Genomic DNA, 15,904 nt, shown 5'->3' with positions numbered 1-15,904 from the left:
CTACCTTGTACCACTGTCATCCGAGACCCCGTAGTGCCATCTCCGTGCATCCAACCTTGACCTGGCCACCATTCTTCAGATCCACCGTACTCCAGCATGCAGGACATAGTTCTCCCACCTGGGAACACATACCTGGGACTCCCTCCCCGGGAACCTCCGAATGAGGCATGACCTCTACGCCTTGATGGTACTCTTCCAAATAGGTCTGTCGGCACAGTATTGCATGCACCCCCTCAGCAGCTTGAGGCCATCACAGGTGAGTATTGTGCTCCATGTCTGCATTGAATGATACATTGTGACCCATGTGTGTCCTGTACCAGACTCCTATCCCAGGGTATGGATGTGTGGAGTTAGTTCAACACTCAGGCATGGTTTGACATTTACACACACATATGTTGGAGAATAATGCCAAATGACAGCAACATCTCATGACAAAATAAAGTATTTATTTTTGGTGGGGTAAGTCTTTTGGTGGATGAAGTAAGGTGCTCTACCGGGTGCATAGAATCCAAAGTTCACAGGGGGAGATGGCATCCTTGTCAGTTTGAGTCATCAGATTCCAGACCACAGTGTTGGTCATCATTGGTCAGACTGTGACCAGCAAGTCCATGTGGCAGAGAATGTCATTGGGTGAGGTGGTGCTGTTGCGCCAGAGGGCCAGGTGCCAGGCCAGGTGACCTGGGAGATGTGGATGGTCCGCTGACTCTCACGGTCTTTTCCGTGGACGACCCACCTTCCTCCGGGGACCCTCAGATGCAGGCCTTGACGATGTCTGTGATGCTCCGTCGGACGAATCCTCCTCCTCCTCCTCCCTCCCTGTGGCTGGTGCTGGTCTTCGCCTGGTGTCACAGGGAGGGTTGCCCATGTTGTCGGCAATCCGACGGGGTGAACAGCTCATGTCCGTTTGCACCGCCAGGAGCTCAGCCAGTCTTGCCTCCATCCGTCCTTGGTGTTGTTGTTGACTGGCATGTTGCTCGGCCTGCAGGTTCTTCATCTCGTCGAGGGTCCCCTTCATCTCTGTGAGGCTCGACACTACCTGGCTGATGCCCCTGGTGTCACGCCGGTATGTGTCCAGGATGTGGCGTATGTGTGACATACCGGTTCCCTCAGCTGGCTGGTCAAGTTCGCGCCTCCGCCTGCCTCCACTCCCACCACCCCTGCCCACACGAACCTGGCCTGCCGTTGTGGGCACATCGGGTCTACAGGACCCCTGAGGGATGGCATTATCGGGGTTGTCTGCCTCCTCCTGGGTGCCCGGAGAACCTTGTCCCTCCTGGTCAGACTGGCTGTGTTGTTCAGTGCGAGCAGGGTTCCTGGGTGTCTCCTGGGATGTGGCAGGAATGGGGGTGGTGGTTGGCACAGATGTACCTGACGCAGGTGCTGCAGGGGCTTGGGCACCAGAGGGGCCAGATTGGTCGGGGTCATCCACGGAGTGGTGAGAGTCGTCGCTGCCGGTGGGATCATCTTCGCGCTGAGCCTGGGACTGTGATTGTTCCCCCCCATTGTTGGGGGGAGGTCGATGACGTTGCCCTGTGTGTGAGAGAGAGACAGACAATGTTAATGCTGTTTCATGCAACATCCATGTTTCATACATATTCAAGTTGTCACAGATCCTCCAGGTAGTTGGATGTGCCTAGCATTCCTCTCAATGTCCACTTGGGGATGGGTATGTTGCGGGGGACAGATTGGTATGTTCTCCTGAGTGTTTGACCAGTAGAATTTTGGCTTGGATGCTTATTTGGCGATGGATTGGTCTTGTTGTGTCAAATGTCCGTGTTGAGAGTGGGTTAATCCGTTGCCTGCCCCGGGTGTGTGCTTGTGTGAGGGGGAGTGTGTGACCGGGCCTGCTGTTGGGTGTAGTGTGATTTGTCATTGGGTCTCCCAGGTGATGTGCCTGTCCCCTTATGGTGCATGCTGGCATGACAGTGGGTTTGAGTGCCTGTGCTAGATATCTGAGCTTGTGTAGTTGGGGTTTGAGTGTACAGTGGTCACAGAAGGGCCTTTTGCTGCATACAGCAGGGCCAAGTGTCAGCTACCTTGTCAGTACTTTGCCAGTCCCTTTGCATTGGGCATGGTGCATGGGTATGTACCTAGGCCATATGGGCTGAGGGCATTGGTGTCTGCTTCGGAGTTGCACAATGTGTTTTGTGAGCCCCACCCTCCCAGCATCTCGGACATCCAGTCTTGGGTTTGTGGTTGGTGTGGCCTGGGACATGGCATTGCCTTTATTTGCGAATGGGGCATAGAGATGTTAGTGGCATGAGCGTGGTTTTGGAGTGTGGTTGTGTGCGGTGAGGGCTTGGGGGAAGTTGCGTGCATTTTGTGTATTTGTGGTGTGGATGGCATTCCCCCCATGTTACGTGAGTTGTTTGTGTACTCACCAGGCTCTGCGACTCCTTCGACTCCGTGTACTCCCACCGGCGGAAGCATGGCCATCACCTTCTCCTCCCAGGGATGGTAATGTACGGGTCTGCGGGGCAGCCCGCCTCCAGTGATGTTACTCTGGGCGTATTCCTCGTTCATCTTCCTCTTGACTGCCGTGCGCAGATCGTACCACCTGGCTTGGCATTCATGCCTGGTCCTTCGGATGGGCGCAACAGCATTCAGCTTATCGACGATCCTCTGCCACAGGCTTGTATTTTGGGCTATGCTGGTCTGTCTGACCAATGTTCCAAACAGCTGTGGCTCGACTCTGATGACTTCGTTGACGAGGAGGTCCAGCTCCGCCCTTGTGAACTTTGGATTCTTGTCTGTGGGCATGGTGTGGGGTGTGGGTGTGGATGGTTGTAGGTGTGTGGGTGTGAAGGTGTAGGTGTGTGTGTGTGAATGTGAAGAGGGGATGTTTGTGAATGAGGTTGTGTGAAGGTGTGTAAGTGAAGGTGTAGTTAAGGTGTAAGTAAGGTGCAGTTGTTTCTCTGTGGGGTCTGGCAGCAGTGAGTCTGTTGCAAAGGCTCATGGGTTGTGTGTGTGGGCCCTTTTTATTGGTCCATTTGTGGGTGTGGCTGGGATTGAATTTGTGGTGGGTGTGTTATAAGAGGTGGTTGTGATTTAGGGCCTCTGTTTGCCTGTTTGGATGTGCCAGGTCAGTCATAGAGATGTATGTTGTCATGTTGACGTGTTTTGTGGTGTTGTGCGATCGAATTGACCCTCCTTGTGCTGTTTTACAGTGTCCTGGTTCTGTACGAGTCTTTTTCGCGTAGGTAAGGTCCGTACATACGCGATGCTGGGTGAGGGTGCTGGGGTACGGTGTTGGGGTACAGTGCGTACAGGTACGGGGCTGGGGTACGAGCCTGGGGTGCGTCGCGTACAGGTGGGGGGCTGTGCTAAGGTGTGGGGGTACGGTGCATACAGGTACGGGGCTGGGCTACGGTGTTGGGGTACGGTGCGTACAGGTACGGGGCTGGGCTACGGTGTTGTGGTACGGTGCGTACAGGTACGGGGCTGGGCTACGGTGTTGGGGTACGGTGCGTACAGGTGCGGGGATGTGCTAGGGTGTTGGGGTACGGAGCGTACAGGTGCGGGGCTGTGCTACGGTGTTGGGGTACGGTGCGTACAGGTGCGGGGATGTGCTAGGGTGTTGGGGTATGGTGCGTACAGGTGGGGGGCTGGGGTACGGTCCTGGGGTATGGGGCGTACAGGTTTGGGGCTGGGAGACGGGCCTTAGGTGCGGCGCGTAAAGGTGCGGGGCTGTGCTACGATGTTGGGGTACGGTGCGTACAGGTGCAGGGATGTGCTAGGGTGTTGGGGTATGGTACGTACAGGTGCGGGGATGTGCTAGGGTGTTGGGGTACGGTGGGTACAGGTGCGGGGCTGTGCTACGGTGTTGGGGTACGGTGCGTACAGGTGCGGGGATGTGCTAGGGTGTTGGGGTATGGTGCGTACAGGTGGGGGGCTGGGGTACAGTCCTGGGGTATGGGGCATACAGGTGCGGGGCTGGGAGACGGGCCTGGGGTGCAGCACGTACAGGTGCGGGTCTGTGCTACGGTGTTGGGGTACGGTGCGTACAGGTGCGGGGATTTGCTAGGGTGTTGGGGTACAGTGCGTACAGGTGGGGGGCTGGGGTACGGTCCTGGGGTACAGGGCGTACTGGTGCGGGGCTGGGAGACGGGCCTGGGGTGCGGCACGTACAGGTGCGGGGCTGTGCTACGGTGTTGGGGTACAGTAGGTACAGGTACGGGGCTGGGAGACGTGCCTGGGGTGTGGCGCGTACAGGTGGGGGGCTGGGGTACGGTCCTGGGGTACGGGGCGTACAGGTGCGGGGCTGGGAGACGGGCCTGGGGTGCGGCGCGTACAGGTGCGGGGCTGTGCTATGGTGTTGGGGTACGGTGCGGAGGGGGGCTACGGTGCTGACATACGGGGGTACAGTGCTGACATGTGCGGGGTGAGGGGGCTGTACGACTCGTATCCGGGCACAAGTTTACCCGTGTACATGTAGGCTACAGCATTCGCTCCGTACGGGGCATTTTACGGGCGGTACGGATCGTACTTGCGCGCTCGGACTTCTGTTTTACGATTTGCACGTAAAAATGTCCGGCTCCCTGTCGGACACTTTTCCTGACGCTATTCGGACGTAAAAATTTACGGATCCCTCTCGGACCATTTTCCCGACGCAATTCGTATGTATTTTTCACGTACGAATCATACTTCGCAGTTTGTACGGTACTTGTACGGATGGAAAAAATTTTTAACGGATCGGAATCGGCACCTAGGTTGTTCTAAACCCTTTGGTGATCCTGGGACTGATTCTGTTGTCATTATTATTCTGTCCACTAAACTTTGACTTACTGTCAAGTTTTTAGGCGTACTTACTGTTTGTCTCCATGGATTCTCATCTGAACTCTTTCTTGGCCTCTCGGTCTGTTTCTTACTGTTATAAGGAATCGCCAGACAATGCTCACTATCCTTTTATTTATCAAAAATAGGCATTACAGGTCCTATAGTTACAGGAACAGTTATGGCTTCTAAGTTTTTGGTCAATTCCCTAATCTTTTCAGTTAACTCTAAGGTGGTTTTCGCTAGTTCAGCTGAATTTTCGTTACCCGTTTTACCATGTTGTTTTTTCTCTATTTCTCTGAAAGGATTATTTTTTCCTACTTCCTGTGGTACCGATTCAAATTTTATATTTTGTGGTGTCTCTTTCATTGGGGCACTTGGTGTCAACAATGTGGAATCAGATTGATATGGGGGGGGGATTTTTTATAAAACATGTCATCATCCTCCGATTCATGCACACCATACCCTCCTGACTCTGTATTATTTCTCTTTTCCATAGATTTTCTACTGCTAATCTCTTCAGCATATCTCACAGGAAACAAACCATCAGTCATATTTGCGCTTCGCCATCTCCTCATTCTGTCATCATGATTCTCCTGTCCATATGATCTACCAAACATATACTTATACCTTTCGCCACTCCTCTGTCGTTCTCTGTCATGCATCTCGTCTTCCCATTCTGTCAATGCTTCAAACTGAGTTGGTCTAGGTCTCGGTTCTAAATTCATCATTCTTTCTCTCAAATTTCTCAAAACCGCTAAATGAAATGAACTATGTTCCGGGAATGCTAAAACTCCATCATCTTTTGTATACTTTACCCAATTGTCCAACCAAATACATGTATGATATCTGTGTTTCGCAACCATAAAGGATGCGGGCGATTTTGGTGGAGGAAGCAACTGTCCCTCTCTAGTCACAATTGGTTTGTCCTTTTTAAATTAACTTTTGATCTTTCCAAAGCAGGACTTTTTCTCTTTTTTTGGTGGATCGTAATACATCATTTTGTCTTTTCAGTACCGCTAGATTTTCCCTACGACTATTCTGTTGTTTTATCCAGTCGTAGCGCGACTTTCACTAACGCACCTATCCAGAGCGTTTATGTCACTTCTGTAATTCTACCATCCCAGTGCAACTCACACTAACGCACCAATCCGGAGCGTCTACGTCACCCTGTAATTCTCCAATCCTTGTGCGGCGTATGCTAACACGCCAATCAGGAGCGTCTATGTCACCCTGTAATTCTCCAATCCTAGCGCGGCGTACACTAACACGCCAATCAGGAGCGTCTATGTCGTTTTACAGCTGGCCAATCCCAGCGCGGTCTTTCTGATGTCAGCTTTTCTCGCTACTCCTGCTTCTGCTGACCCCTCCTTTACAAAATTTATCGCAAAACTTTTTTACGTTCTCTCTGACTTACAAATCTGGTAGTAACGACAATAAAACGCCACCATTATCTGTTTTCGCTAACAAAAGTATAGTTAATGACCTTTCTCACAAGAATTCCGTCTTTCCCGAGAGCAGCGCTTACCTCTGTCCTACTACAGAATCGTTACATCCGTTGATAAAGTAGCACATCCCTCTACCTTACCCTTCTAACAAGCATTAGCTAACTGTTTCTCTAGAATTAAGACACCTGTTGGAGACGCTCTACTCCTGAGAAATAAAACCAGAGTTTCACAATTAGCCTGAATGCTATTTCATTTACACACATCCATACGGAAAATGTAGTTCATTCACACAGAATCCTGTCTTTCCCAAGAGCAGCAAACAGTCTGCCCTACTACAGAATTATGACACTCGTTAATAAAGTAGCACTTCCCTCTACTTTATCCTTCTAACAAGCTTAGGGAACACCTATTACCTTTCCAGTGATAAGCGTAATCAGAGTGCCTTTTGGACTCCTGGTACTTAAGACCAAAATTTCACAGGTGACCTTTCGCTACCAGACATATCTCTCATACAGTAAAAGTCCCTAGCGGCAACACACGACGATGTTACCAAATCGAACCCAGACAATGCGTCTTGCAACTTCAATCGTCACAAGTTTTCCCCGGGTACCTACAGGGCAACAACAATCCCGTCTTTCCCGAGAACAGCGCTTACCTCAGCTCTACTACGGAATCGTTACAAACTTCCGACTTCCTACATCCCAGAAGCCGTCAAACAACATAGAACTCAACACGCCTCAACATAGAGTGTTAATACATAAACCAATACTCATCCAAACATCCGCAATCAATAACCAATAAGCAAAAATGAGAAATCAATAAGTAATAATCAGATCAATAAGCAATAATCACCAAACCAAAACAATAAAACCATCATCCTGCTACCAGAAAAACTGATCCAGCGCAAAAGCCGGGGAAAGAGTGAGAGCACAACTGTCCTCCCTGCGTCGCAGACCCACCGTCACACTAACTCATTCACACATGCATTTATTGGTCAGGCCCATAACACCAACACTCATACGTCTCTCTCTCAAGAGTCTGCACACAGGAGGAATGAAATGATTCTTGCGCTGGACATGTGGGGGTACACCTTATAACCTATAGGGAGAGAAAAGTTATTTTACAAAATATACATTAGCATTCGTCGCCTATAGATCCCTAATCCTAAACATCAAGGCACTCCACCCACATTGTGCCCAAAACAACCTTTAAGCCCTCCACACAGGAAAAATAAGGTAGCCTGATCGGCTGGCGTAAACCCTGCAACTTTCTACTTGCAAGCCAGAGAAGGATTATTCCATTCGGCATGACACAACTAGTTGCGACAACTAAATGTTGATTGTCTTTTCCCTGCTAGATTCTTCTTCTTCAACTTTTAGCACTGAATGAATTGCATCTGCGCTAATATTTAAAGTGCGATTTTTGAACTCTTCATATGGACACCGTACTGCTCTATTTGGGCCTGATTCACAAAGGTAACTTACACTTTTGAGCATGTATACCCATTTGGAGTCAATTTGCTGATTCTAGGTATTCCCAAACTACACTTTTGTAATAACTTACACTTTTGTGGTAAGTTCAGCACTACATATGGCCATCCACTTACTGAAACACCCTCTCATAACAAGCATTGGCATAGCCAATAGGTCTCGCTTTTGGGACCTTATAAGCATTTAGTTATGCAGCACAATATCCTTACATCAACTGCTGCATGGCTAAACACTAAGCACAGGGATTGGATGGGAGTATATCCCAGAGGCTGAAGCTGAAGTAAGAAGAGGAGAGGCGGTGCGACACTGGAGGGGGCTGTCGGCTGAAGGTATGTTTTTATTTTTAAAATAATATATTATTTCTAAAACCCCGAAGCGACCTCCCGGGCGACCCCTCCTACACTCCCCCTCCCGCCCTACCACCTTTTATTTATGGCGGCCGCCATTGGGCAAAAGCCACAGGAGTAAAAGAGAGGAGGAAAGAGGGCAAAGGCACACAGATGGAGGGTGAGCGAGGGTGGGTAAAGGCAACAAAAACGAATGGAGGGAGAGAGGAAAATATGAAGGAATATGTCTGTAATACAACTAAAACAAAAAAGTCAGAAAATATAAGTGAGAGTGCACTCTGAAAAAAACTTTTCTTAACTACTGTGTAGCATGTTTGAAACAGTAACAAAGACAGAGATACGGAGATACGGAGAGAAGGGTCGAAAGTCACAGGGACGGAGGTTGGGGGTGCAAAGGCAACACAGTGGAAGAGAGAGCAACATGAAGAAATATCATTTCTGCAATACAATTAAAACCACAAAAGTCAGAAAAATATAAGTGACATACACACTCCAAAAAGAAACTTCATTAAGTATGGTGTAGTGTGTTTTAAGTAGTAACAAAGATAGAAATACTGAAGAAGATGTCAAAAGCCACAGGGAAGGAGGGTGGGAGGGAGGTGGGCAAAGGCAACACGGACCAAGGGAATGAGGGTGGGATGGAGGGTGACTAAAGGCATACCCATGGAGGGTAGGAGGAAGTGGGTAAAGGCAGCACGGTCTGATGGAGGGAGAGAGGCAGCACAAAGGAATATCATGTCTGCAATACAACTAAAGCAATAACAGTCAGAAAATGTAAGCAACATGCGTCATTCCGTTTGGTATGGCCTCTAATTGTAAATAAATACCTCAGTGAGACGACACTCCTGTTGAACAAATCAGTGCGTGAACTCCAGGTCGCGGCTTTAACCCTGCTGTCTGACTAAAACCTTTTCCTGTCCGAGATGGATAAAAGGAGTACCACTGGGAGCTAAATACTTCTAAATGGGCCTATAATAAGAAACGGTTTGCACAGGGATCCTACATTTAACAGTACACTCAAAATCTGTCCCTGTGGCTACTGGGTGGGAACACTCAGATTTGGGTTGAGGTCGAAGGCTGCCACAGCGCCCTGGGATGCAACTCAAGCACTAAGGTATCTCACACCAAACAACCCAATTAGACCTTGGGAACGTCAGACAATTGCACCAAGTAAATGGCATCAGATAACAGAGACCATGTCATTAGGGCTGTTTTGATGTGTATAAACATTACAAGCTTCCAGCTTCTCTCACACCGCACAAATACGGTGACCAACCGTCCGTAAATTTCACGGACAGTCCGTAATTTCGCCCGTCTGTCCGTTGTCCGTGAAGGATTCTTTAACGGATGCCATTTGTCCGTAATTTTAACCGGGCACCGGTCGCATCACCCTAAAGCCGGCACAGCTTCCACCCACCTCCCTGCTTGACTCCGATGCGGCTGAGGTCGGGTGTAACAGACTCCGATGCAGCAGCAAAGCTCAGATACCCAAAGCGGTACAAAAGGGGGGTACAAAAGGGGGTACAAAAGGGGGGGCTCAGATACCCAGCAGCATTGTAGAGGCACAGCGGGATGGCTACCCTCACACCTTCCGCCCTTGATGAGCTGTTAAGAGGTGCTTGAAGGTGACTGAGAGGGAGGGGCTACGGCTTCAGGCGCAGGAGAATCTATTCAGATGCAAACAGCCCTGAAAGCGTCATGGCTCTGCAATTTAGAGGGGCCTCACACATTCCCGTTCTGCCCAGGGCCACAAAAATCGTAGAACCGGCCCCGATTACACCGAGGCAGCACGTGGTTCTCTTCACAGAGCTTAAATACTGTTACTAAATTGTAAGCAAACCTCGGTTCTTCAAACATGCAGTCTATAATGTAATAAAATAAAGAAATGGCACAATTGCACCCACACTGATTGACAAAGTATGGAGGACAATCAGTTAAATCAGTTCTCTTTGAGTATCTCCTTTAAGTACTGTACATCACAGTGGGGGATGGCAAAACTAAAATTTTCAAAAGAGAGCCTGTCGTCTCGTTGTCTTGTCCAGGAGGGGGTGAGGAGCCCTACCCCACCCTGGAAGAGACCAATATGATACTAGAATACTGCATGCCCAACCTGGTGGATCCTGTTCCCTCTCCTGTGATGGCTCATGCCCCCCCATGTGGTGGCTCCTGTCCCACTCCCCCATCCCCCCCCGTGATGGCTAATGTCCCCCCCCCATCCTGTGGTGGATCCTGTCTCCGCCCTGGGTGGCTTCTGTCCCAGTCCTGGAGTGGCTCCTGCGGCAAGGGTGAAGTTCTTGATGGGCCTCTTCTCAAAATGGCTCAGCTCAAAATTAATATCAAAAGGTGAGCGAGTGAGTAAGTGAAGGGATGGGTGGATGGCTGGATGAATTAGTGAAAGGGTGAATGGATGAATGAAAGATTGAATAGATAGATAATGAGAGAGGATGGATGGATGGATTGATGAGTGAGTGGAAGGATGGATGAGAGAAAAGGTAAATAGCTGGATATATGGGTGGAAGGGTAGCTGGATGGATGAGTGAAAAGGTGGATGATGAGTGAGTGGGTGGATGGATGAGTGAATTGATGGATTGATGCATTGATAAGTGCAAGGGTGAATGGATGGACGGATGATTGAAAGGGTGGTTGTAAGGATGGATGAGTGAGTGAAAGGGAGGGTAGGTGGACAAAAAGATGAATAGATGAGTGAAGGAGTGAAAGGATAAATGGATGAGAGAAAGGATGGATGAGTGATAGGGTCAATGGATGAAGTCTTGAGTGGATGAGTAGATGGGTGGATGGATGGAAGGAAGGATGGCTAAGTGAAAGGGTCGATGGAGAGAGAAAGGGAGGATGGATGGATGGATGACTGAAAGGGTGGATGGGTGGAAGGATGAGTGACTTGGTGGATGGATGAGTAAGTGAAAGGATGGCTGGATGGGTGAAAGGGTAAATGGCTGGATGGATAGGGTGAAAGGGTGGATGGATGGATAATGGATGGATGAGTGAAAGGATGGATGGATGAAGGGATGGATGAGTGAAATGATAGATGGAAGTATACATGATGGATAGGTTTGCAAATGGTTGAATATGTTTGGATATGGCTGGGCTTACTTATATACGATTACGCGACCTCCTCTGATGTGTCTGTAAAACTTACCTATTGTCCTGAAGTTTTGTCCTGAATTTTGACCCTTTGTCCTGAATTTTTACACTCACCGTCTTGAATTTGCACCAATGCCAGTTGGTCACCCTACGCACAAAGGCTTCAGCTCAGCTCCCTACTGAGAATGTACATCCTTAAACTGTGCCCTTTCAGTGGAATCACACATTAAATCTGTGTATGAGATTACTACTTCTCATTTCACTCTTGTAAATAAAATATCAGGAAAATCACATTTAATGCCACTGTTTATGCATTCCATAAATACGCCAAAAACATACTTGCTGCCAAACTGCATGTATCCTACATATAGAAAGGATGGGTTTGTTTACTCACCGCACTTTCAGCGTCACTCCCTGTCCTCACCCGTGTGGAGCCCATATCTACGAGATGCAATTTTATATGCACGATTACATGCAGAAACACCTAGCGCCAAGCTGACAAGTCTAGGGTCAGTTTTATTTCTTGATGACACACTTTCATAGGGTTCGTTCATGCCACACCAAAGAGAGGCGAAATTGACACTGTTAAGCTAGATTGCGACAGCACACTTGAATCTCATCTCGCTGTGGCAACAACGCAACAGGCTGCCATTACTGCGCACCTCTCTAGGAACAAGCCTCGAGTTGTGTGCACGCGCGCTAAAAAAAAAACAAGCAAGCACAGTAACCTGCATGTGCATTGTGAGATCGGTTCAAGAGCTAAATGTATAGCAGGCAATTACATCATCAATGATCTCCAGTTACAATTTTAAGAGGTATTTAAAACAGCATGGACCCAACTCTAATCAGCATCTAATCAGTTTACAAAGAAATGTTTTGCAAAAGGAGCATCTTGGCCAAGAACAGTATACAAATAATTAGAAACGGGTACCTAATCACTCCTGAGGGGGAAGCCGGGAGAGCTTGTTCGCATTTTGTTTTAAAATTATCTTTGCATTGTACTGCTTTTAAATCCACTGAACACTCACCCTTGAGCACTTTCCCCCTGAAAGCTGCTGTAATCTCCTTCGCACAGCGGATCTTAGCGCTGTTGCGGGTAGGGAACAACATCGCCGCCATCGCGCGCCAAACCCCCGGGCCACGCCCACTTCCTGAGGCCACGCCTCCCACCTCCCTATATCAATGTGCATTCCCTGGACGCGCAGCGGGCGAGCGCAGCGGGCGCGCCGTCAGCGCGCCAAAGGCGCGCCAAAGGGAAGCCCGTCTGCGCCCGTCCGCGCCAGGCCGGGCCCAGGGCCCAAAACCCCTGGAGGCCACGCTCCAGTATGAAGGGTCTACACGCCTGAACTACTACTCTCCATGCGACTCCCCGTCAAGCAAAACTGTAAGATCCTACCAAACGACAGGCACAATTCCATCTCGTGTCCTTCCTGAAACTTCCAACTCGATGTCCCCCAGCTCTGTCGGCCCATTTTCTCAGGCCGTAAGCCGGTACATACGTGGCTTCTCGGAAGCCTGAACTGCAGATCCCTTGGCAAACACAAAAGAAACATATATGACCTTTTGTCCGACAACTCACTGGATGCCCTATTCCTCACAGAGACGTGGCTACACGCCAGCTCAGGCCCAGACATAGCTGAAGCCCTACCGTCTAACTATGCCATTGTAAGAAAAGACTGAACCACTGGAGTAGGGGGTGGCATAGCAGTCATCTTTAAAAAATCATTGCAATGTACCTTGGAACCGGTTTCCCTAAACGCCTGTGAGATGGCCCTTTTTAAACTTCAACTCCACCCGAACTTCACCTTCACGGGTCTCCTGATCTATCGACCACCCGGCCCTATTCAACCCTGAGCCACTCAACTTGTGGATTGGGTCGCCTCGGTCCGGGTAAACTACAGCAATTTGTCCATTATAGGAGACCTAAATATACACTTTGACGACCATCTGAATAAACCTGGCATAAACTTAATTCACGAGCTTGCTGCCATGAATCTCACTTTGTGGAACTCTGGAGCTACACACAAAGGAGGTCACCTTTTGGACCCAATTTTTTCCAGCTTTCCCCTGTCACTCTGCCATCCAGCCTTGCCCCTACACAGGTCAGATCACTTCCTTATTTATTTCAGCGTGTCTGACCATATGACTTCTAGTCCCTCCGGCAGGACTGGACAGTCCGGTAAAAGGAATTGGAAGAAACTGGACATAAATCACTTCATGTCCGTCCTAGGCTCTGCACCTCTGGATGAATTATTTGATACTGAGGACATAGAGATTGTAGCCACTAATATAAACAAATGGCTACTAGGAGCCTTAGACACCTGCCTTCCCTTGGCTCGCAAAAAATTTACAACCCACAACTCTCCTGCGTTATGGTACAACGAGGAACTGAAGGCAGCGAAATCCAAGTGTAAACGCTTGGAACGCCTTTGGAGGACAGACTACTCCCCTGTAGCCTGCCTGACCTACCGAAACGAACTCAAGCTTTACCATAAAGCCTGCTCTACGGCCAGAGCCAACTACGTGGCGAAATCTATCTCAGAAGCCACTAACAAATCTAAAACTCTGTTCAATCTCGTAAAAGAGTTAGCGGGCTCAAACACATCAGCCTAACCCCTTCCATTGAATAATGTTCAATGTGAAGAATTGGCGCAGTTCTTCACAAAGAAGATTGAGACCATCTACAGGACATTGTAAAACAGCACCAGACACAAGCAGTGACAGATCTGGATCTCGATCCGAAGGTGGAGGCCATCTCCCCTGCGCCAAACCTGTCCTACGAGCCACTAACATCCTGGCCCGAGATAAATGTTCAGGGTCTTCGAGACATTTTAGGGAAAGTAAAATCTAGCTCTCCCATTGACCCCCTCCCAATCTCCGTACTCAGACTCCTGGACACCCCACAACTCTCCGTCATCTGCCAAACTTTGAATCTATCCCTCTCCACAGCAAAGGTCCCAGCCATGTGGAAACATGCCTTGGTGTCACCTCTACTTAAGAAACCATCGGCAGATCCGAAAATCCTGGCCAACTTCCGCCCAATATCCCTCCTACCCGCTTTCTCCAAAGTTCTGGAGAAACATGTCCATGGACACCTCGCCAGTTTCACGGAGGTAAACAACATACTTCACCCCTCCCAATCGGGTTTCCGCCCTGGCTTTTCGACTGAGACAGACTGCTTGGAGTGATGGAAAATCTTCGCCTCCTAGTCGACAGAGGTGACTCCGCTGCGCTGATTTTACTTGACCTCAGTGCAGCGTTCGACACCATCTCCCATAACATTCTGTTAAATTCGCTCTCCACCATGGGCATCAGGGGCAAAGCATTGGACTGGATATCATCTTTCCTGACTCTCAGGACGTTTCAAATCACCTCCAGTACCGCTGCCTCAAATGTCCATCTATCCTCCTATGGTGTCCCTCAGGGCTCGGTGCTGAGCCCCCTGCTTTTTAACCTATACGTAACCCCGCTCTCCCAGATCGCCGAAGCAGCAGGTCTAAACATGTTTACCTACGCCGACGATTCACAGATCGTATTTTCACTCTCCAATGGAGATCACGACTCCTCCTCCCTCCTGCAGTCTGGCCTTAGGAACATCGCCACCTGGATGAGTAAAAACATGCTCAAACTAAACGGTAGCAAAACGGAGGTTTTAATACTGGGCCCAAACCAAAATCTCTGGAACCCAAGACACTGGCCATCTGAAATGGGCTCCCTACCCATCCCGTCACAAAAAGTACGCAACTTAGGCATTATCATTGACAACGGCCTAACTATGGAGCCCCAAGTCACTAACCTGACATCCACCTGTTTCACCATCCTGAGGTGGCTCAGGAAAATCATTTGGATGCTACCTGACGACACTCAAAAGTCTGTGGTCAACGCATTAATCACCTCCCGTTTGGACTACGGAAATGTCCTCTACCTAGGGTCTCCACAGGCAGTCATGCGTCGCCTTCAACTGGTGCAGAACGCCGCAGCAAGACTGCTCTGCAAGTGCCACAGAAGGGAACACATGCCCGGTCACCTTAAGGCACTCCACTGGCTACGAATTGAAAACAGGGTCAAATTCAAAACACTTAGCCTTATGCACAGAATCAAATGGGGCAATGCCCCCAGATACCTACAAGCCCTCGTGCTAACCCACACGCCGGCTCACTGCCTGAGATCCTCATCTCAAGGCCTTTTCTGTGTACCCAAAGTACGCCTAGTGAGGATGGGGGGTAGATCTTTCTCCCTACTGGGCCCCAAGCTCTGGAACTCCCTCCCTCAGCACATACGCCTGGAAACCCGCTATATCCACTTCCGCAAAGCCATTAAGACCTGGCTTTTAAACCAGTAACTTGCTCCCGCCTCTCCCCAGAGTCTTTCGTTCTGCTCATGTGGTTAAATATCTCTTAGCGCCGGGAAACCCTTTTTGGGTAGCTGTCGCGCTTTAAAAGCCCAATAAATAAATAAATACGGCAGAGGGCGGGTTGCAAAAAACAAGATGTGATGGATAATGAATCAAATAATATTTGTTGGGGTATAAATATCTTAATAGCACACGTCTGTTGTATATAATAGATATCACCATTACCCAAATTAACGGTACGCTATTTCCCAAACACTGGAAGGCCGAATGGCGTTGCCAGAATTCAAACTTGCAACCTTCACATGAAACTAGATGTCACCAGTGTGCATTTAGCTCACTAAGCAACATGACTGGCAAACATTATTATGGGGAGTTGGAATATGTTACTTG

The sequence above is a fragment of the Triturus cristatus genome, chromosome 10 (assembly GCF_964204655.1).
Source record: "Triturus cristatus chromosome 10, aTriCri1.1, whole genome shotgun sequence".
NCBI classification, from domain to species: domain Eukaryota; kingdom Metazoa; phylum Chordata; class Amphibia; order Caudata; family Salamandridae; genus Triturus; species Triturus cristatus.
Note: the sequence above shows the minus strand (reverse complement) of the source record.